At 34.8% G+C, this 23359-nt stretch overlaps 1 long non-coding RNA gene across 4 annotated transcripts in view; it reads left to right on the forward strand.

Annotated features, from left to right (window-relative positions):
• The window catches only part of LOC116665359, a 622548-nt gene extending 610536 nt beyond the window's left edge, over positions 1-12012 (forward strand). For all 4 annotated transcript variants that reach the window (XR_004321937.1, XR_004321935.1, XR_004321939.1 and 1 more), the window contains one exon: positions 9817-12012. This is a non-coding gene — a long non-coding RNA (uncharacterized LOC116665359). The remainder of the gene's footprint in view (positions 1-9816) is intronic.
• The last annotated feature ends 11347 nt before the right edge of the window (positions 12013-23359 follow it).

Consider the following 23359-nt stretch of genomic DNA (forward strand, 5'->3'; position numbering starts at 1 on the left):
TAAGAGCTGACATATCATATCAAGAGCAGAGGCACCTGGGAAAGAAACCTCTTGAGATGAAGGATTAATCTTCAGTTGCCATCTCTGTAAACTGGAATTGCAGTCTGAATGAATCTGAGGCACAGAGAGGTAAAATTACTTACCCAAGGCTGAGTGTGGTTTTGAACCCAAGCATTTTAGACCTTACTTTCCTAATTACTTTGTACCCAGTCTTTCCTCTTCAAATTATAAACCTCCATTGCACATAGTAATTTCTCTCTGAAATTGCCTTACTAGTTATCATGGGCGAACTTCATTTGTTGGTGGAGTTGCCTGAAGAAATAGTGTAGCAGGGAAAGGGGACCTTAACCAAATTTTCTTCTGACAAATTCCAGGGCAGAGGTGGCAACAATTGAAAGAGTGTCCATACTCTGTTGCCAGTGGTGAGCACTGGAGTAGGAGGGCAGCCCATGGAGACAGAGAGGTAATGAGGAGATGACTTCACTGCTAAGGAAACACACCAAGGTACATAAACTTGAGATGGATCAAATGTTTAACCCCACAAAGTGAGAAGAACTGTTCTTTGAAAGAGAAGAAAATGCAAATCTCTAAATTAAAAAAAAATGTACACCAGCATTATTCAAATGCAAAACCAACAATTTTCAGATCAAACTTCTAATTCTAGAAGAGAGTTTTTAAAAAAAAAATTTTTAAGAAACAAACGGTTTGAAGAGACAGCCATAGCGAGGTGGTTGGTTCTGAACTATGTGCATTGATATATCTATCTGTACCAGATCTGAGTAGTATCCTACAAGGTGTTACATAATTGTTTAGTGACACAGAAAATTTGAAAACATCTAGCTAGAACTGAAACATGAGACTCTGGCTTATGTGAAAATAATGAAAATGCATGCACAGCCACATAGGTTTAAAACCTGGGTAAAAGAGACACCCACTGTCAGTAGATGGGTAAATAAATTGTGGAATATTCACATGATGGACAGTGGTTGCTTCTTGAGTAGCTTCTTGAGAATAAACAAGCTACAACTAGACACAGGAAAGTGGATGACACTAATAAACATAATATTGAGGGAAAAATCCCAGACACTAAGAAGTACATACTGTACTGTATGGTTGCATTTTTATAACTACAAACCAGATCAAACTAACCTATGGTGTTTAGTCAGGACACTTCTTCACCCTTGAGAGTGGAGTCAATTGTGTCTTAAAGAGGACAATAAGAGGGTGGGGGGGGGTGCTGTTCTATCTTTGATCTAGGTTGTGGTTACATGAATGCTCAATTTGTAAAAATCCATTGAGCTATACACTGAAAATTGTGTGTTGTGTATTATGCTTCAATAAAATAAGTTTAAAAGTTCTGTATAAAATTTTAACAAAGATGAGTCCAGCCTAAATGGATACCTATTATTTCAAGCAGCTCCACCATAAGTGGTTTCCTCCTTAGGAAAATATAATAAAGGGGTAAAAACAGAGGAAAAGCAATAGATACTGCAACAATTAGAAATCTAATTAGCTTTGTGTTTTAATACAATTAGATGCAATTATCTGTGCCCTCAGATACAAAAACATTATACTTTTACCAGATAACTGACATTTTAAAATGCTAAATTTACATGGGATAAAAAGACATCTAATTCAAAATTCCTATTTTTTACTCATCTACTAATATAGACTCTTCGTGAGGGAATTCAGATTTCTTTGAAAAATTCCATTCTGTATTCTTTTCTAACATCAAAAGAAAGTTGACAATATTACTCACACATTTACTAGGCAGAAATTTGGAAGCAAATACTCAAAATTAATCTCAAGTGAAGGAAGTTTTGAAACAACACATTTTATGTGTCTTTTATCTTTATCTGAAAACGTTTCTTCTTGTAAGAATGTCTCCACATTCTGTAACATGCTTTGCCCAGAGAATGAGCTTACTATTTACTTGGAGATTGCTAATCAGGTATGCATGCTGTTGTGGCTCCTATATCCAATGTGACTGACCCACTCAAGCAACTGTAAGGACATCAATGCACTTGAGCAAGCTCTCCTCCTCTTTAAATGCCTTGTGGTTGATAACTTTTTAATGAGTCGCTCTGTATTGCATAAAACAGTTCCCTCCTAAAATTACCTCAAGAAAAGCATGGCAAGCAGTTTAAGAAAACCTGTGGACCAGAATTGCTATAGGAAAATCAGATGGAATGCGGCAGCTCTGAGCACCGTTCTATCTTCCTCCCTGGCTCAATTATCATAGTATTCTTGCTTTTGGGCACAAACTCTACATTCTCTTCTAACTACTGATAATTTTCCATCTCTTTCTGGTCTTTATCTCCTATTTTCTTCTCTTACTTATGGTCTCTGTTCCCCACAAAATGTGATTTCTAATTAAGATTCTTGATCATATATAAGAGCCAACTAAAGACAGCTTAATTTTAAGGGGAGAAAGGATATTAAAGTTATGCACAGTGAGACACCAAGGGCAGGGTCTTTCTTTTTAGGAAGGGAAACAGGAATATTATGCTTTCAACATTCATCTCTGCTTCATATTACATTTCTTTTATTCATTTTCCCTCTATAGACCAATGTTCTCTGTTTCCTAGTTTGCATGATGTAATATGTCCACCCAGAATTTCTAAGCCCACATTCAGCGTCCAATAGTAAGAACTTGCCTTTCTCTTAGTTCTAATTCTATCTTGGGAGAACGTGTCCAACTGCAAATATGGCCACAGAGCAGGGCTTCTGAGTGAGGCATGGCTGCTAGAAAGTCACCACTGAGGAGGGGTAGGCAATTACAGGGGAGAGGGATTGAGCAGAAAAGCCAGTGGTTGCAGCCATTGACATGTAACGATTCCAAGGGTAGCAACTCTTTCCCAAGGCATCCTCAGCTTCGAATCTCTTAGCCTACAAAAAGTCAGTGGTACTTTATAGCTCAAATTTCAGACGGAGTGGTTACCATTTCTAAACATCTGTTTCTTATGGCTGGCCAGGCAGTGCATCACTATCCTCCTGTCTATGATTTGACAGCCCTCGTGTCAGAGTCTCGAGGCACAACACATTATTGCCTAAGCATCAGAGGATCGATTGGAGTCAGATCTTCCCAGAAGGCATGGAGGAAATTCTAAGGCTTGGCCTGTCCGGCACTGTAACATAGCTCTCTGAGTTATGTCAAAGAGAAATGTCACAAATATATTCTCTATATAGTGATGCTAGCTTCGGTCATTCCAAGGACCATTTTTCCTTTGGAGCTGTTCATTGAAGGGAGAAATAAAATTCCATGGACAATTATGTTTGGGATAAACAACAAGTCTAACCCCTTTTTTGAGATTTCTAAAATAGATTATTAAATCCACAGGAAAGAACATTTATACCTTTATTTAACTCATTTTCCCACTCTCACTGGATGATGTAGCACAGTTAGAGCTCTTATCCTGCAAATTACAAGAACTGATTCTTCAAGTCATATTATGTGGAGGAAAAAAAATACAAATCAACTTCACATGTAAACCAAGAACCAGGATGTTAACACTCTTAAAAATTCAGGGGATGTCTTCCCTTGCTCTTCAAGGCTCTTCTCCCTGAATAACTATTTCAGTCTATTCTCTCAACAAGCCTGACTGTACTTAATCAGTATACAAGGCAAAAGGTTACTCCATTAACTATTTTTTTAACCTCCTTTCCAAATACCATTTCAGACATAGACTAGAATATTTTATCTGATTACACATTTCAAGGAAAGGGACTTGGCAATAGTGATGGAGACAGCAATGTAATTGGGTGTGTGCCAAATTATTTACATCACTGTCAGGGGTCAGCACCTGTAAATTAAAGAAAAAATAAAGGAATTTAAATCCTTGCCAAAAAAGGGAATGGTAGTTCCCTGTCCAGGAAACTGTAATAAAGTTTGTTCTACATAATGGAAAATTTACTGTAGTACCAGTGTCAGTTAATATTAACAAGTCGAAACAATCTATGTATTTGAATTCATTGCATTCACATAGTAAACCTATAATGTAGTATAAACGTTATTCTTATTTTCTAGACTAGGAAACTGAGGCACAGAAAGATTTAGGTAAACAGCATAAAAACATACAATCTGTAATTTGTAGAGCCAGGATTTGAACAACATACCTGATGCTATGGTGCTGTGAATGCAAATAGATTTTTGTATTTTCATATGTAAAGATGAGAAGAAGTAAAACTGCTATTATTCAGCTCTGAAATTAACAATAAATCTATTCAAATTTTCGGCTTGTTATGTGTCAGCATTTAATTTTATACAAGGAATTTGTGTATAGCATTATCTGAAAGAATCTTAACTATTATTCTTTTTCCTTCTGACTATAGACTAACTCCAGTTAAATCTACCTTACCTAATCTTCTTCAGTTTAATTTAGACTTCTTCACAAAAAGTCTCACCCTAAGATTTGAGCATCTCTGTTATTTGAAAGATTTGTGTAGGGTACACTTCTGTTTATTATCACGTGTATATACCAAGACTTTAGTGTTCATCACTTATATCTAAGTGTGTGTTGATGACAGTGTTGTATATTAAATAGGAGGTTTCCTTTGTTGTTGAATGAGGCTATGTGCTTGGTGAGCTTTGATTAGTCAAAAGCCTAATAAAAAAACTTATCTCACTTTATTTGCCAAATATATCAAATCACATTTATAAAATCAGATTAAGCATGTCTCAGGTGTTAGTTCCATTTGACCTTGCAAATCTTTTTCTAAAGAAACCAAGTACTATTTAAGTTTAGCATATTTTATTAAGAAATTTCCTTGCAAATCAAAACTATAATGAGGTATCACTTCACACCAGTCAGAATGGCCATCATTAAAAAGTCCACAAATAATAAATGTTGTAGAGGGTATGGAGAAAAGGGAACCCTCCTACACTGTTGGTGGCGATGTAGTTTGGTGCAGCCATTATGGAAAACAGTACAGAGAGTCCTCATAAAACTAAAAATAGACTTACCATATGATCCAGCAATCCTACTCCTGGGAGGGAACTCTAATTCAAAAAGATGCATGCACCCCAGTGTTCATAGCAGCAATATTTACAATAGCCAAGACATGGAAACAACCTAAATGTCCACTGACAGATGACCGGATAAAGAATTTGTAGTATATTTATACAATGGAATACTACTCAGCCATAAAAAGAATAAAGTAATGCCATTTGCAGCAACATGGATGGAGATCATAATTCTAAGTGAAATAAGCTAGAAAGAGAAAGAAAAATACCATATAATATCGCTCATATGTGGAATCTAAAAAAAAGCAGAAATGAACTTCTTTACAAAATAGAAACAGACTCACAGACATAGAAAACAAACTTATGGTTACCAAGGAGGAAAGGAGATGGAAAGAGATAAATTGGGAGTTCGAGATTTGCAGATGCACACTACTATATATAAAATAGACAAACAAATTTCTATTGTATAGCACAGGGAACTATACTGAATATCTTGTAGTAACCTATAATGAAAAAGAATATGAAAATGAATATATGTATGTATATGATGACGGAAACATTATGCTGTACACTGGAAATTGACACAACATTATAAACTGACTATACTTCAATTAAAGAAAAAAGAAAGAAAAGTAATTTCCTGAGGGGTTAGGAATGAGACCCCACCAAGTATAGAAAAGAGATGACTATATACAGCACATTCAGCCTGATTCCTAGAGATCTGAGCTAAACCCTAGAGGGGGTTTATGCATTTTATACCCTTTAATGACTAAATATACTTAATAATAAATCTATGTTCATGTATAACTGAAAAATTGTGCTCTACACTGGAACTTGACACAACATTGTAAAATGACTATAACTCAATAAAAAAATGTTTTAAAAAATCTATTTTAACAAAGTCCACAGAACTGCTCTATCCTATTTTAAATTTGTGGAACAGGTTAAAGATACTTTTAATTGCATGCTTTATGTCACATTAAAGATTTTAAAGCATTTCTCACAATTCAAAGGTTTATAATGAAGTAGTAGCTTGAGAAAGTGCTGAAAAAATTCTGTTTGTTTTTGTTGTTTTGTAACAACAAAAACAGAATGCCCCTGTCTTAATTCCTAATCTTGGAAGAGCTAATTATTCCCAGATATTTATATTTTAATATAAATTCTGGATGGATGCTGTAGCAGAGAAAAGAGTTACCTATCAAAAATCCAGGTTCCCTGTTACTTAAGCGCAGACCTCTTTCTCGAGGTGAATCCCCAGAAAGGGACTACATTTCCCAGACCCCACTGCAGTTAGGGGTAGCCATGTGACTGAAACTGGGGCAATGAAATGTGAGCAGAATTTCTGCACACAGGCTTGACCCATAAAAATCTCCTCTAAGTTTTGATCTTTTAATCTCTTACCTCTTTCACCAGCCACAAGTCAATTCCCAAAGAAACTTTAGAAATATTGTGTTGAAAATGGCAATATCTACCACTCTGGGTCACTAAAAATCTGCATGAAGCAAAGCTCTTTCCCACTCCAGTTCTGAGCAACACTGCATTGGAATGTAATGTGAACAAAAACTAAAATTGTATTGTGTTAGAACTCTGAAATTTGGGAGTTTGTTTTGGCAGCTAACATTATGCTAACAAATCCAGAAGCAATAGTTGGAAAATTGTTCAAGAATATGTTTTCTTTAATGTGCAATGTTGTTAAAGCTCTCTTCCTCTTTAAATATTTTCACTACTGTTTTTTCTAGTAATTATTTATTTATAAAATACAATTTAAGAGCACATTAATGCATAATTTCATGTAGTATACATTTATTGAGAAAACTATACACAGGGTCCCATGCTCAACATTGGAAGATATAAACAAAATAACCTATGGTCCTTGTCTGCTAAGAATTTATTCTGCTTACGGAGAAAATAAAACTATACAATTAATCATAATTTAATATGGTATATGATAATAGGCACTAAAGTTATATCTCTTGGCAATAAAACCAATAGATACATTTTGGAAGACACGGAGCAGCTCACATATAAATAAGTAGTGGGGAAAATCTGATGCAAGAAGTGAAATAACTGAGTCAAATGGGAAACTGAAAGAGAGAAAATGGAAAGATTTATTTTTAGGGAATTAAATCAGGTAGTGATGTTTAACATCCATTGGGGAAAGTGGAGGAAGTACTGAGAGGTGACAGCAAGTGGAGAGGGGAAGAATAAGAGGATTGATTTTATTAATTCATTGGGAAAAATGGGAGTTATTTATATTACAAGGAGATTAAGTTAACTACTCTATCAGCACAGATCAACCAAAGACAGAGAGAGAAATACTGTCAGGACAAGAATTAAATTTATATTAAGAGAAAGGAGAGTTACTGTAGGCTTTTGAGTAGGCTATTATCAAAATGATTTTAGAAAAGTGAATCTATTGACTGTGTGCAAAGTGGAGGTAATTGAGAATTGAGATGAAGGCTCAGAAGTTATGACAAATGTCTGGATAAAATGTAATCAGAACCAGAATGAGAGTTGTTGCAGGGGAAATGGAGAATAAGAAGCAGATTTTTAAAATACAAGATATTTTGAAAAAAGAACAGAACTTCAGGAATGGACTTGATACAAAATTGGTAATCAACCACATTTATTTTTCAATTACTCTAAATTAAACAAAGAAATCTTCCAAACCATCAGTATAATTACAAATCTATAATCAGATTTTAATATCATTTACTATCTTGCTTGCAAATGTTTCTATGATTCCAGGATAATAATTAATGGTTAGTAATTTCATGGGCCAAAATATTAAGTATATTCATGTAGAAATGTTTCTATAATAATTTGGTTTTCAGAGTGTTTTATTTGGTGATAATGTTATTATTCATTTATTTACAAAGTATAAATGCTATCAGTTAAACACAATTACTTAAGCACTGACTGCCCCCAAAATTCCACTCTGTTAGAACAGATGCTCTAATTTTGATACAAATGTCTGTGCAATGAGAGAAACACATTGTTGGCTAAGCAAGTTAAACAGATGAAGGAATATTTCTTATGCTCTCCTTCGTGTTAACCATAGATATACAGTCTAGCCCTCTCCCTTAATATTTTAGGGAAAATAATTCTAAAAATATTATGTATTAATATCAACAGAAATACACAACATGCTTAGATATTTTTCTCTAAAATTTTAAGAGAGAAGGTTGTAATGTATGACCTGGTTTCTACTAAGGAAATCATAAGAAATGTTCCTGCATTTATTTAATTCGCTTAGCCAACAATGTATTTCACTTATTAGATGGATATTTGTATCAAAATTAGAGCATCTGTCCCCATAGAATCCAAACTGAATGCTAAAAATTTCATGAAGATATATAAAAACCCAAATGTGGAGGCATTAAAAAAAAGTGTTAAATAAAAATTAAAGGCCCTGTGGCAAAGTCTATGTACAATTTCCATTCATTACACTGTTGATTATCATGCAATGAAAATCATATTTGGAATACCTACTACACACTTGAAGTCCTACAAGTAGAACAAGGCAGGTAATACTAAAATAAGGAAAGGACTGACTTTAACTCACCCAGTGTTTTGATCCATGTCTAGAATACAAGCATAATCCTTTCCTTCTGTCTCAGAAAGGGAATGCTGGTGTTCTCTTGTTTCAGCATGCAAGATGAGAGACCTGTTTGGTCATTCCTCTCCCTAAACATCTATCCGTTCAGTTCAACTTTTGTATGCATTTTTAAAAAATCCATTATATAGAGACTATGTCTTATTCATTTTTGGGTTTTTTAAATTTTTAAAGTTTCTTTGTAGCCCCAAATATAATCCACTTCCTTAAATATTCCTTGAGGACTGCCAAGGGAAGCAATAATTTGTTACATATGAAAAATGACTGGAAGACATTTTCATAGTTGTAAACTTCAGAAACAAACCTCCCTTCAACAGTAGCACTAGCAACATCTCTGTATTCTTGCACTACAAAAATTGGCACATGGTCTAAATCTTTAAAATAACCCATGGCTATCCACAAACATGACTATGCTTTCTTTTCTGTGTTTGAACAGATTTCTAATCTTTTCTTTCTAGTTCAAATTATTATGCAGTAAAAGAAAGGATGACACAAATAATACCAAAATGACATGAGCTGAACCAATAGGAAACAGAAATTCTTAAAATTAAAAACAAGAGTCTTTTTCTAATGGGAAGCCTTTGTGTGTGTTGTGCTCAGAGCCACTGTGTTACACATCACCAGGGGACATGATTCATATTGCTTTCAGCTTGTACTCTTTCGTGATTTTGTTTTCCTTACATACTGCAAAATTTTCCCACATTTCTAAATTCACTCTATGTGTTTATGCAACAATTTGCATACAGTCGATTTTACGGAAACCAAATGCTATATATTAGGATTATCTATATGTAATAATCAATAAAATGTTGTAGATACTCAGTGTAGTTAGAGATTGTAATGTGTTGTTAGGTTTCTTTAATTGTTTTAGAATATATCCACACACATACCTGCTATTTTTTACACTGATGGAGGACATGGCCATTTTATAAGACTAATTACTCTGCCTATGTTTCACCTACCTCTTCTCAGCTGTTGAAGGCTTCCATTTTAGGGATTATCCACTTTCCTGTTTGTCTCTGAGGCAGATATCATAGGTTGATAAATCCCATCACCTATCTAGTTCTCTCCTCTTTTATCTGTCTCTTTTCTAAAGGCTACACAAACTTAAAAATGCTTGATTTCTCAGCCTCCCTTTCAATATTGATTGATCATGTGACACAGTTCTGGCCAATGAAATATAAAATGATTTCCATAATGCAACCTTTCTTCCTCCTCCTTTTTTCCTGCCTGCAAGGTTGATGTGAGCCTAGGACAGAGTAGGCATACGACTATGAGGCCACATGCAAGAGCAAAAAGGAAGCATGTCAAGGGTCATGGAGCAGAAGACTAGGGACAACTGGGTCCCTAATGACAGCTGAGCTTCTGCAAACCTTACTGCCAGGCATATCACGTGTGGAGAAGAAACCCTTATTTCTTTAAACTGTGAGTTGTATTTTCTGTTATTTGCAGACAAAAATATTTCTATGTGCCATTTCTTCTCCTTTACATCTAATCCCCAAATTCTGTCACTTTTGCTACCTCATGAATTCAGTATTGCTCTTTATCCGCATGATAATGCTTCAGTTCAAACTACCACTATTATTTGTTTCAGTTTCTTACAGAGCTTCCTGGTATCCCCACAGGTAATCTCACACACCGCCCGATACACACTCACATCACCAATGTTTCTTGATTATTTCCAGTAGGAAGCTCAAGCCTCTCATGATGACACATAAGACTACTGAAACTACCTTTGCCTATGTCTCCAGCTCTATACTCATCAAAATGCTCCTCCACCCTATACTTTAGTGTGCTTCCCTGACCTCACATGATTTTATGCATTATACTTGTTGCTTGATCAGCCTAGAATGCCCTGGTTATCACTTTCTTATACTCTGTCCTTATTTATTGCTCAGACTAGATCCTATATTTTTCAAGTCAGAGAAGTCTTTCTTAATACTGCACTTAGATTAGGTACTGTTACCACATGATCTATCAGCACCCCAGGCTTAATATTACTATTGCTATTATTGCTGTATTATGAATCTCTGTTTGCTATCTTTGCCAACTAGTTCTTTGGATAAATTATTCATTTTTATTTGCATATACACAATGCAATGGCTAGCATACAGCAGATTCTCCATTATGGTTGAAAAATACACTAAGTGGAAAAATGAATGGTAACTTAGATTGATTTATTAGTCATATATTTTATCAACATTTTACATGTAAATTCTTCTATCAACTTCCTAAAGTAAATCTGCATATATTTTATTTTTGTTAATACTACATCTTTGTGCAAAAGTACAGATAGTCCATGTATCGTTTTTCTCTGTGTGGCAGACCAGGCTAAGGTACAAAGAGGAGCCTTGGCTTCCATATTACAACAGAGTTAAAGATTATAAACCTGACTTCAAATTTTATTTTTGTATATTTTTGCTATATAAATAGTTTTTAAATCCTACAGAAGAATACTCAATAGTTTTTCATAATTAATGTGTCAGAAACATTCATTATTTGTTGCAAATGTTACTTGTCAAAAGTTGCATATTTAATAGAGTGCTACTCTTTTAATAGCACCAATACATAGTTTCCTTCATTGGAGAAAGATTCCTAAGTTTAATTTTCTTTTCCTCATTGACAGAGGTGAGACATGTGAAGATCTGTCATCCAATTATATCTCTTGCTTGGGATGACCAAAAAAAAAAAAAAATGTAGAGCTTGCAAATATTCTCTTTGCTGTTGGAAAAATTAATAACAAAGGAAACATTCTCAGGATAGCAACAATAGCAGAACCCTCTTAAGAGGTCTCTTTTGCCTGGAATATTGTAATGACATCTTCCTGGAATTCCCTACTCCCCAACAATCCAACCTAAAGAGCAGCCTGGGTGACCCTGCTCAAATATGTATTCGATCATGTCACTATTTATAGTTGACCCTGTAAGTTAAACAACATAGATTTAAACTGTGCAAGTCCACTTATTCATGGATTTTTTTCAATAACTATACAAAAATATATGTGTAAAACATCTTGTGCGAGACTTTTATTGAGGTGGATAGCCTATCCTTACATAGGCACAAGGCGAGTGAGTGACATTTAATATAAGATTAATAACGTGTTAGTTTTCTTAGTTTTCTAGCCTTGCTTTCAAAGAGTTACACTACTGTACTGTATGCCTCTCTCTCATCAATGTAGAAAGTATGTATCAGCCTATCATTGTAGGTTAAGTTTTTTTTAATGCAACAATGTTTCCAATTCTGTATTATAAATACGACTGTAATACTGTATACCATAAAAATTTTATAATGATTCATTCATTAGTGTATAGGCTAGGCTACCATGAAACAATCCTATTGATTATGCTAGGCTACTATAAAGCGATCATTGCTACTTCTTTGTTATCAATGCATGAACTGTAATATCTGTGAATAAATATTAATTTATTTTTCATATTATCTTTCCATTTTTGATATCTAGTGTCAGTAATATGTATAACATGTGCAGTGTTTTCTATCACATAAGACAATATTGATATATGTACTAACAGATGATTCATCTTATAAACAGATGACATAAACTTATGGTATGGATAAACACAGTACAGTACTGTAAATGTATTTCTCTGCCTTATTATTTTCTTACTAACACCTTGGGAATGGGAAAAAAATATTTGCAAACCATGTATCTGGTAAGGGATTAATATCTAAAATATATGAGGAACTCATACAACTCAATAGCAAAAAACAAACAACTCTTATTAAAAAATGGGCAGAGAATCTGAAGAGACATTTCTCCAAGAAGACATCCAGATGGTCAACAGGCACATGAAAAGATGCTCAACATCACTAATCATTAGGGAAATGCAAACTAAAACCACAATTAGATATCACCTAAGAATTACCTTTACCAAAAAAAAAAAAAAAAAAAAAAAAAGATAACAAGTGTTGGTGAGGATGTGGAGAAAAGGGAACTTTTGTCCAGTGTTGATGGGAAGGTAAATTGGTACAGCCATCGTGGAAAACAACATGGAAGTTCCTTAAAAACTATAAAGAGAACTATAAATATGATCCAGCACTCTTACTTGTCATTATACATCTGAAGGAAATAGAAACAGTAGTTCAAAGAGACATTTGTATTCCCATGTTCATTGCAGTATTATTCACAATAGCTAAAGCATAGAAACAACCTAAGAATCTAAGTGTCCATTTGTCCATTGATGGATAAATGAATAAAGAAAATGTGACATGTATACATATATATACTGAAATATTATTCTGCCACCATGAAAAGGAAGGGAATTCTGCCATTTGTGACAACATGGATGGACCCTGAAGGCACTATGCTAAGTGAAATAAACCAGACTAAGCCAAATACTTTATGAATTTATTTATATGTGGAACCTAAAAAAGGAGCTCATAGAAATAGAGTAGACTGGTGGTTAACAGTCTGGAAGATGGGGGAAATGGGGAGTTGGTCAAAGAGTCTATACTCTCAGTAATAACATGAATACGTTCTGAGAATCTAATATACAACATGGTGACTACAATTAAAATATGGTATTGTACACTTGGAATTTGCTAAGTAAGTAAATCTTAAATCTCTCTCTGTCTCTCTTTGTCTCTGTCTCTGTTTCTCTTTATATATATATATAGATAGATACACATATATAAAACTGGGAACAAAAGAAAAATCTCATATATCAATGCAGTCAAGTGCAAAATATTAGATTAGCATGCTGGTTTTGAAAGAACTAGCAATAAGATAACAGACATTTCCATTCAGAAAGTTAAGGAGCTGTGAGAATATTGGTACCCGTTTTTTTTTCATTGCTTTTTGAAAGTTTTAAATGGCTACTCCACTAATGTTCCTAGTGAACGTCTTCCAGACCCTGACTACTCAAACTGTGGTCCGTGGACCAGCAGCAGCAGCATCAGCAGCAAGCTTGTTAGAAACGCAGAATCTTGTTCCTGCCTACCCAGTCCAACTAAATCAGAAATAGCATATCAAAACCACAGGTGCTTATATGCACATTAAAGTTTGAAAAGCACTGACTTCGATAACTCAAAGTTTATAACTTGAAAAGCAAGAGTAACCTTAACAACCTACTCCTTTATTTAGTGTTTTAGTGGAATCTTCTCAGGAGTGGGTGGGGCAGTGGGAGCAGTCTATTCTGTCTGTGGGAAATTGTTTAGAACTTAGATCACTATAAACTACAAAGCTCTGGAAAGACAAGGATTTTATCATTAATATTGTTTAAATTGTTCATGAATGACAATAATTTAAAAATGCTGCTTTTAGTCAGTCATCTTATTGTTTTAAAATTCTCCACATTCAATCTATTCCCTTCCCTGCTTACACTTGTGGTGGACCAGCATCGTGGCTTCACTCTTCACATATCACTCTTGTTTATAGAATATTTTGTTGTTATTGTGATACTATTTTTCCATGTAACTAAATTTTGATATTTATTGTGGATAGAAAATAGTCATTATGGTACAGAATATCTTCTAAAGATAATCCAACATCATACAAAGAATAAACATCAGGACTACAAAATGTAGGGCATATTTCCAGATCTCCTAACATTTGCCTAAATGTTCATAAAACTGGGTCCATAAAATGTAAACTTCCAGATCCACTGTAGGGAACTGAGTAGTGGAGAACAAGAAATTAGAGATGGCCATCTACATATGTTATTTGCAACTTAGACCTTTATTTCAAGCCTTTACCAGCTCCCCCAGTGCACGTAGGACACAAAGAAGAGATAAGGAGTGATGATAGCTCCTGCCTGGTTTTCTTCTGTCATGTCAGGCCTCAGTGATTAAGTTTTTTTTTTTTCTTTTTTTAAACAAAGAAGATGGAAACAGCTGTTTCGAAACATTTAAAAATTGCATCCACCCTTCACAAACAAAATAGGTTTCCAAGGCATTTTTTTATGCCAAGTAAAAAGATCTTTTGAAATCAGAAAAGACAAATCAGTTTTACTCAATTTTTTTTTAGTACTTCTGCATTTTTAGCTACTCACATTTTTCTTTAAAAATCAAGTCAAGGCAATTCATCGCTTGTGGAGTAAAACGAGTAGCACTTTTCAAGAATATGAAGAAAGCAACCAGTGTGAATGCTTTTCAGCCCAGCATGACCTGTGCTCTCCAGCTCTGGCTGCAAAGAGAAGGTGCTGTGTTTCAGAGGAAAGCCTCCTTACGTGAGTGCTGCTCAACTCAAGGGGAAGTTATCACGGACAATAGGCCAGTGCTTTCACTGCCTTCCCTGCCATTTCTCTCTCCTGAACTGAAGTCTCTCCATCATGGCACTGCATCATACCATGAGATACATTTGAGATAGAGTGATGGATGTTGGCTATTCATCTCTGCTTTCAATCCATTATATCCTTTGTATCCATTATACAGGATGTATGTGTTGCATTTGTTTTATTACAAGGAAGCTCCATCAGCCTTCCTTTATCTCACCCAGCATTTTAGAACTAAGAGAAACGATCTCATCTACATAGTGCTTATGGTCGAAAGGTGAATGAAATGGTATTGGCCAAGTGTTAAGTCATCTCTTTGTTGTTCCAACAAAGTCAGATGAAAAAGCACTATGAAAATCTATTATTAATGACCAATCTGTATTGTAGTAATCAATGCAGAATATTGTCCAAGATGTGAGGAACTGTGTTGACGATCACTCCCTTACAATTATTAGAGGTCTACATCTGAATGAGGATGAGGTGAGACACTGTTCAAAAGGAAGAAATTTTGTACCAGAAGATATTTGTTTGGGGCTAGTCCAGAATATGGTTTGTTTTTCTTGGAAAAGATCAGCAAAAATGCTAACTATTCTGTGAAAACTGATGAAGTGATGTACAGTTATGTCCACTCAGAATAATTATATAACTGAAATATAATTTTAAACAAATAATGGATCACCAAAACTTCTTTACAACCAACTCTGAGAAAAGACTGAAGGATATGGGGTTATAAGAGAGTTACATATAATTGTTAAGACTGGTGACTGAATTAACTAATAATAGTTTTGCTATAAATATTTTTTTTTAAATAGCAGTAACATATGGACTTTTCCTGAACTAAAATATATTGTAAGCTCTATGTTGTATTCCTAAACTCTTCTGCCCAGAAGTACAATTAGGAAGCAACTAGGAGCAGGCAAATGAGGTTCAGTGTCACTGTATTTGTTGGTGTGAAAGGCATCTGGCAAGGAGGTTTAAGCCACACATTTTTCCCATCTGAAGTTTACAATCTAATGAAGTAAATAAGACACATGCTAAAATGGAACAAAAAAGGACAGTGGCTGTATATGACTGTATCAGTTGGGGACTGCAAATTATAAATGCTGTAGCATTTAGAGTTACAAAATTTTTGTTGTTGTTGTTTGCTTTGTTTTGTTTTTCAGTTAAAGGCTATCAAAGCTCTAGTCACATACATATATTTTTAAAGCACTGTTTTGGATCCCAGAATGTTTGTGCTTTAAAGGGCTTTGGAATCATAGTCTAAGGCCAATATTTTTTAAGGAGATTAGCAAGAACCAGAGGGTAGCGTTAAGGCCTAAGAGCCTTCCCCACATCTCCTTTCTCTCAAGTTAGTGCTACTTCTGGTGTGATACCTGGTTACTGTAAGGGAGATGTGTGACCTACTCTCCTTCAGCTGTTTCTCAAAGGCTTGTATTAATGTCTCACCTCCTCTGAAATCCCCACTGAGTTGGTTTTTGGAATAAAACTTGGTTCTCATAGCCCATGTTTGGTCTTGTAGAGAAGTTTTCCTGGACCTCATAGCTGAGTATACATGTCTTGGAGGAGTCCTGTCACATGGTGGATGAATCAGGGAGACCAAATACTGAAGTATCCATGAAAGCTGGCTAGGAGGCATGTTTATTCAACATTCATTAAATAAATACTACTGAGGGCCTACTATATGCCAGGCTCTATTCTACACTGTGGAGATAAAAGGTGCACCAAAGAGGCAATGCCCCTGCCTCAAGGGGTTACATTCGATTTAAGAAGGCAGAGAATAAGTCAAAAATAAGTATGCCACATATCAGATGATAATAAATTGTAGGAATAAAATTACAGTCAGGGAAGGGTGAAAGGGACAGGCATGAGTGTGATTTAATATATAGAGTCTTCAGGGAAGTTTTTTTCTGATAAGGTGGCATGTGAATATATCTGAGTGAATGATAAAAGAAAACATGCCAAAAAACGGGGAAGGGATAGTCCAGGCATTGAGAAAAGCCAGTTCAGTTGCCCTGACTGAGGTGGGAGTGAACTTGGCATGTCTGAACAAGAGCAAGAAGGCCAGTGTGACTGGATTGGGGAAGCTGAGGAAAGAGGCAGGAAACGAGATCAGAAAGACACAAGGGAGTGGCCAAAAGCAGATCATGTACATTTTAGAACAGCTTTCTTGTCTCTGTTGAAATAACTGCTTATGGGTCTTTTCCATACTAGCAGATAGTCAACTGAGTAAATGCCTCTGCCCTCCCAGAGTACACAGTATTGAAAGTGAGACAAACAGAACATAATTGTAAGGTACTGTGATACTTTTTTTCCCTTAGGTATAAGCTCAAGTTGCTCGGGCACCCTTAGAAGAATGTATGTGGTTTTCCTGGTGCAGTCCTGAAAAGCTAATTGGAGCACATAACACATAGACTGAGCTTTGATGGACAAATCATAGTTCATCAGGTGACCAATGTGATGAAAGTATTCCAGGCTGCCTGAATGGTTTATTCAAATGTACAAAGGCATTGGAAAACACTGTGACTTGAGACTGAGTGGTGTAATGCAAAAGGAAAAAGCGTTGGAGACAAATTTTGAATGTTATCTTGGAAACAGAGAACATTAGTTAATCTCCCCTTAGGAAGGGATTAATAATCATGCTGATCTTATAACATCATTGTGCTTATTAGCGATACTAAATAATAATGTGCCTGGCTTATACTGCATGGACAGTAAATCCTAGTCAGTTTTGCATAGAAAACTCTAGTACTGACAATAGGTATAGAGTTGGTTTCCTCATTTTATTCTCAGACTTTGTTCAGAATCTGAAACAGTATGGGTGCTCAATGAATATTTGACATATAATTGAAAAAACTGGCACAGTTTCCGTGTCCTTTCAATGGCAGTAATGCAGGTAATAGAGAACAGAAAACTGGACCAAAGCAATGGTGGTGGACATCAGAAAAAGGAGAGATGATTTGGAGATATTTAAGAGATAAAAGCTACAGAATTTGTCACTAACTGGATATGAGGGAGAAGAGAGAGTCAGAATAACTTCCAGGTTGACAACTTAGTAACTGGATGTGTATCGGTGACATTCACTAAAACATGGTTACCTGGGAGGAACAGCAGCTGGTTTAAGTTGTGTAGGGAGAGAAAAAAATGAGGTCAAGTTGACTTCATGATTTTGAGATGTATACTGACTATGGAGGTAAAAAAAAGAAAGGGGGCTAGAGGTGATCAGAAAAGAAATCTATTACCTAGAAGAGGGTTCAAGCAAGATAGATACATTGGCAGTAATTTAAGCCTTTTTGTGGATGAAGTTTGGCAGAGAGATTATTACAGAAGAGGAGAAAAGGAAGCATCGTTGGAAAGGATCTCATGACTTCACAGATGAGTTAAGAGAATCATGAGACACAGCTATCACTTCATAATTCACTTTTCTGTATATTTGTATAAAAACTGTACAAAGCATGGTTTGTTATAGCTTAAGTATTCTCTCACTGAAGAACTCCCTAACTTAAATCACCTTAATGGCACAAACTCTAAGAGCTCATAGTGGTGTGTGAGAAATGATCAATGATAGTAAAAGAGTAAGACTCATAACCCAGAAGATAAAGTTCTGTTTGGTTTATGTGATTTAAACATCATGAGATCATTATTTCTTACTTTCTTATTGGGCATTCAACTTCATATTATTTAGTAGGTAATGAGCAGACAACTCAGATAGTGATATTGTTGATGGAAAGTTTTCCTGGTAAGTAATAGTTATATCATCTGCTCATTTCCAACCTTTATTCAGATAACATTTAAGGTTTTTTTTTTTTTTTATTGTGTTCTCATTATATTTGAATACGTTGTTTCTCCTAACCCAGAGAAGGCAGTCACTAACCTTTAAAAAAAATGTATTTGGGAGATCTGTAGCCTAACTGAGATAAATGCCAACTTTCTTATCATGGCATTCATTTAGTAACTGTGCCTGAAGATTTCCTCAGTTGTTTAAAAACTATTTTTATTTTCAAAATGCTATATTTTTCTATATTATTTTAGTTGATTATAATTTGGTGTTTCTGTGAATTGGGACTAAAATTCATTAAACTGTATTGTTTTGCTGTAAAGAACAGCTATGTGGGAGTGTAAGCAGGCATTCTACATTCAATTGAAAAGTGCAATGATGACATAATTATCATACTGTGATCCTAATATTTCTAAACATGATTTTACAAAAGCATAGTCTGGAAAAGTTCAGATATCCTTATGCAAATACTGACCTAGCATGTATTCTGACATCAGAGTTTAAGACATTAGCACAATATATTAAAATGTCATGAACTGCTCCTGACTAACTCAAATAAACTACATACCATGTGAACACAGGGTCTTTTAGTTGTTTTCCTCTATGAGAAAAGAAAATTTTCCAATTGTCATCAATTCTCCTGTCTCTGCATCTTATGCATGTTAATTACAAATGAAGATATAACAGGAAAAACAGATTTTGATCAGCTTGAAATTGAGAAGAAACAAGATTAAGCTGATCTTATCTCAAAAACAGAAAGTATATGATAGAAGAATGGGAACAAGGGTAAACAAGCTAGAAAGTTGTAGGGGAGGCAGGTATAGCTCAAATGGTAGAGTGTGTACTTAGCATGCATGAGTTCCTGGTTTCAATCCTCAGTACCTCCTCCAAAAATAAATAAACTCAATTACCTCCCCTCAAAAAGAAGAAAGAAATAAAGAGAGAAAGAGAGAGAGAAGGAAAGGAAAGAAAGAAGGAAGGAAAGAAGGAAGGAAGGAAGGAAAGAAAGAAAGGAAGGAAGGAAGGAAGAAAGGAAGAAAGGAAGAAAGTTGTGCATTGTAACTGAGGGGAAAATCTGGAAAGTGAAACTTCATGAACAGGAACTGGAAAAGAAAATTACATCCTGAATAGTTAAGTATTTCAAAATGATTTCCTCCAGACTGGGTATTTCAAACAAAATGCTACAAAGTTGTTATTAATCATTGTCAGAAAAATAGGATTGGGTGTATGTTACATTCTAAAGGAAAGGAAAGTGTTCAATATAGTATTATTTTCCCTGAGAAGAATGGGACATTTAACCAACTGTACGTAATCACAGAACTGATTAAAATGAGAAATGAGATTTTACCACAGAAACAAATTATGCTCCTCTGTTGAAGAGAATAATGAAAACAGGGAAAATAGAGACAGTTACATCCAAGACATGTCTACTGAAAAGCTGGAGACACCGAGTAAGGCAGAGGGGCAGAATTTGTTATATTTGTAAAAGATTAACCATACATATAAATATACATATAAATATAAATAATGGAAGATTATTCAGCCATAAAAAAAGAAGGAAATCTTGCCCTTTTTGACAACATGGAAGGACCTTCAGGGCACCATGCAAAGTGAAATAAGTCACCAGACAGAGAAAGACAAATAGTGTATGTTCTCACTTACAAGTGGAATCTAAAAAAGCCAAACTCAAAGAAATAGAGAGTAGAATGGTGCTTATTAGAGTCTGAGGGGTGGGAGAAATGGGGATATGTTGGTCAAAGGGTATGAAGTCCTAGCTATAAGATGAATAAATTTGGGGATCTAATCTACAGTATAGTAATTATAGTTAACAATACTGTGTTATATACTTGATAGTTGCTAAGAGAGTTGATCTGAAATGTTATCAACACACACACACACACACACAAATAATTATATGAGGTGATGAAGGTGTTAACTAGCCTTCTTGGGGTAATCATTTTGCAATATATATGTGAATCAAATCATTACATTGTACACCTTAAAATTACATGTTCCATGTTAATTGTATTTCAATAAAGCTGGGAGAAAAATCCCATATTTGAGCAGATGTGTCTATCTGGTAATAATGCCCCTTCTTGCATGCCCCCTTTGAGTGATCCTGTTAGGTAGTTCAGACAGAAATTAGCACTGGGCAGGGGGAGAGGTAGGGGAAAGGAACAAGCCAGAACACAAAGAACCTGAGCTGTCTATCAACCAGAGCACAGGGAACTTGAGTTGTCAATCAATCAATCAATCAATCAATTACAAAACCAGGGTATAAAACCAGGAGGAAGTGGCACCATTTTTCCTCTCTTGGATTGGCCTGCTCCCAGTTCTTGGGAGTGTACTATCTTTTACTTTTTTTCATTTTACTAATAAAAATCTTGCTTATATCATGCTTTTTGTCTCTCACCAAAAATCTTTTTTTCAGGTGACTAAGAACCAAGGTAATTCTTCTTTTCCTTTTCCTGGTAACAATCCCCTCAGCACTTCTCTCTTAGATTCAAGGAAAGGAGTCATTATTTAATGTAAGAGAATGTAGTATTGTCACTAATTATATTATAATGTTTAGTGATTGCTTTTAAAAAGGAGCTTTTAAGCTTCTGAGAATTCAGCAATGAACAAGACAGAGTCTCATCCTGGAGATGACTGGAAAGAAAAAAGCAATAAGCCAGTAAATGAATTAATATTTAAGATAGCTACAGATTATAGTAAGTTCTACAAAGAAAATAAAGAGTACCTCATGCCAAGGAATCTACTCCAGTTAGATCAGGGAAGGTCTCTCTGAGGAAGTGGTATTTGAACTGATACCCAATGTTAAGAAGGTTCTGGAGAAAGAACATTTCAGGCAGAGAGGACAGCAAATGAAAAGATTTTACAAAGATAAGGTCTGCTGTCTTTGAGGAAAATAAAGGAGCTCCATGTGGCTGGGGCCTAGGGTGGGGGCAGGAAGCACAAGAGGTGAGGTCAAGAGAACAGAGAGAGGCTAGATTTTTGTTCTAATCATTTATCAATCTTTTAGATTTATAGGACTTCAGGTGTATCTATTTTAAACTGCATACAAGTGAGTTATTTTCTCTCGATTTGATGTATAAGTGGTAAATGATCTGTGGTTTGCTATGATAACTGTTAAATTTGTCTACATAATCTACCATCTTATGTTGTGCTTTACTCCTATGAGTCATTTTCTTTATCTCTTTTTTCCTATCCTTTTTGGCCTACTTCTAGTTTAGAAGTTAAAAATTCTACTTGAAGATGTTTAGTGGTTATAGTCACATTTTTTACTTGCATACTTCATTAAAAATAATATATATACATATATATGTATACACACACACACACACACACACACACATATATACTTAGTATCTACCCTCCTCTAGGGTAACAAAAAGTCTTAGAATGTTTTAATTCCAATCGTCACCCTAGCTTTTATGTTATCAATATTCTCATTTCACTTTGCTTCTTTATCTCCAAAAGTAGTCATAATTATGATAGAATTATTCAAAACATTCTTATTTAAATTTAATGAAATGTTTTATCAATTTATTTGGTCAACATCCCATTCTACATCACAGTTTTCCTAAGTTCTCTTTCTCATCTAAAGTATATTCTATATTATTGCTTCATTAGTGAGTTGTAATTGTTAATCTGCCTGCTGTTTTACTCACTTAAATACCTTAACTTTATCCTTATTTTTGAATAATAATTTAGTGACATATAATTTTAGATTAATAGTTATTTTTCCACAGTGCTTTTAGGATATACCCAGTATCTTCTGAACTCTAATGTTCTTGCTGTTAGCAATTATTATGGTTGTTGTTGTTATTATATTACTATAATTACTATTATGTTTATTATTAAGCTATAAGTCTAATTATTTTCTATTCATTAAAACTTGTATTTCCTTCATATTTGATTATAAGATGTTAACTTTGTGTTAGAACCACGGACTATACTACAGGTGAATCTATTTATTTTTAATCCTATTGTAAGGAATTGTTTTCCTAAATCTGAAGATTTATGTCTTTCATCAAAGTTTAACCATTATCTCTCTGAGGTCAAGGCAGAGATTGGCAGATGAGCCTGGCTCTCCCTTAAGCAGATCCATCAGCCTGGAGATAAGCAAAATAAGACCTGACACAGAAACTAAAGCAGTCTTTCAGTGGGAATAGAGATAAATCAATAAATATTTGTTGAGTGACTTGACAGAATGGCATTGCAAACAATAAAAATGTCTTTTTTTAACTTTATCTTTATGTTACAACAAAAAGGCAACTGTAAAATGAATTAAGATAAAATATTCTTAGGTAGTGATCAGAACCTAAATATTAACAGATTTTTGTGGTTCTGATGATAATTCAATTAGTTCTCAAGTTACCTGCAGACGTCAATCAATATTTTCCTGGATATAGATTCTTTCATTTTTTAAAAATAAGATGACATGTTGATTTGTATATACCCAGAAACACTCTCAGTGATTTTTGTCAAAGATGATACAAAAACATTTAAAGCAATTGGATTCCAAATTCTATATAATAAAAAAAGGAATGGATTTTTAGGAGACTATGCTAGCATAAAAATTGGCATGCTTGCTGTGCTGTTAATTGGACACGGTGAACTGGAAAAAATAGCTGAGTGGAGATCACATTACTGGGCAGCTGCTGTGGTCATCGAGGTGAGACCACTGTGTCCAGGGGAGAAGACATGCTTTTGGATGACCAGAAAAATAGCCCTGTCATTTAGAATTTGAGACATAAACACAAAAAAAGAAG

The sequence above is a fragment of the Camelus ferus genome, chromosome 8, assembly GCF_009834535.1.
Source record: "Camelus ferus isolate YT-003-E chromosome 8, BCGSAC_Cfer_1.0, whole genome shotgun sequence".
NCBI lineage: Eukaryota > Metazoa > Chordata > Mammalia > Artiodactyla > Camelidae > Camelus > Camelus ferus.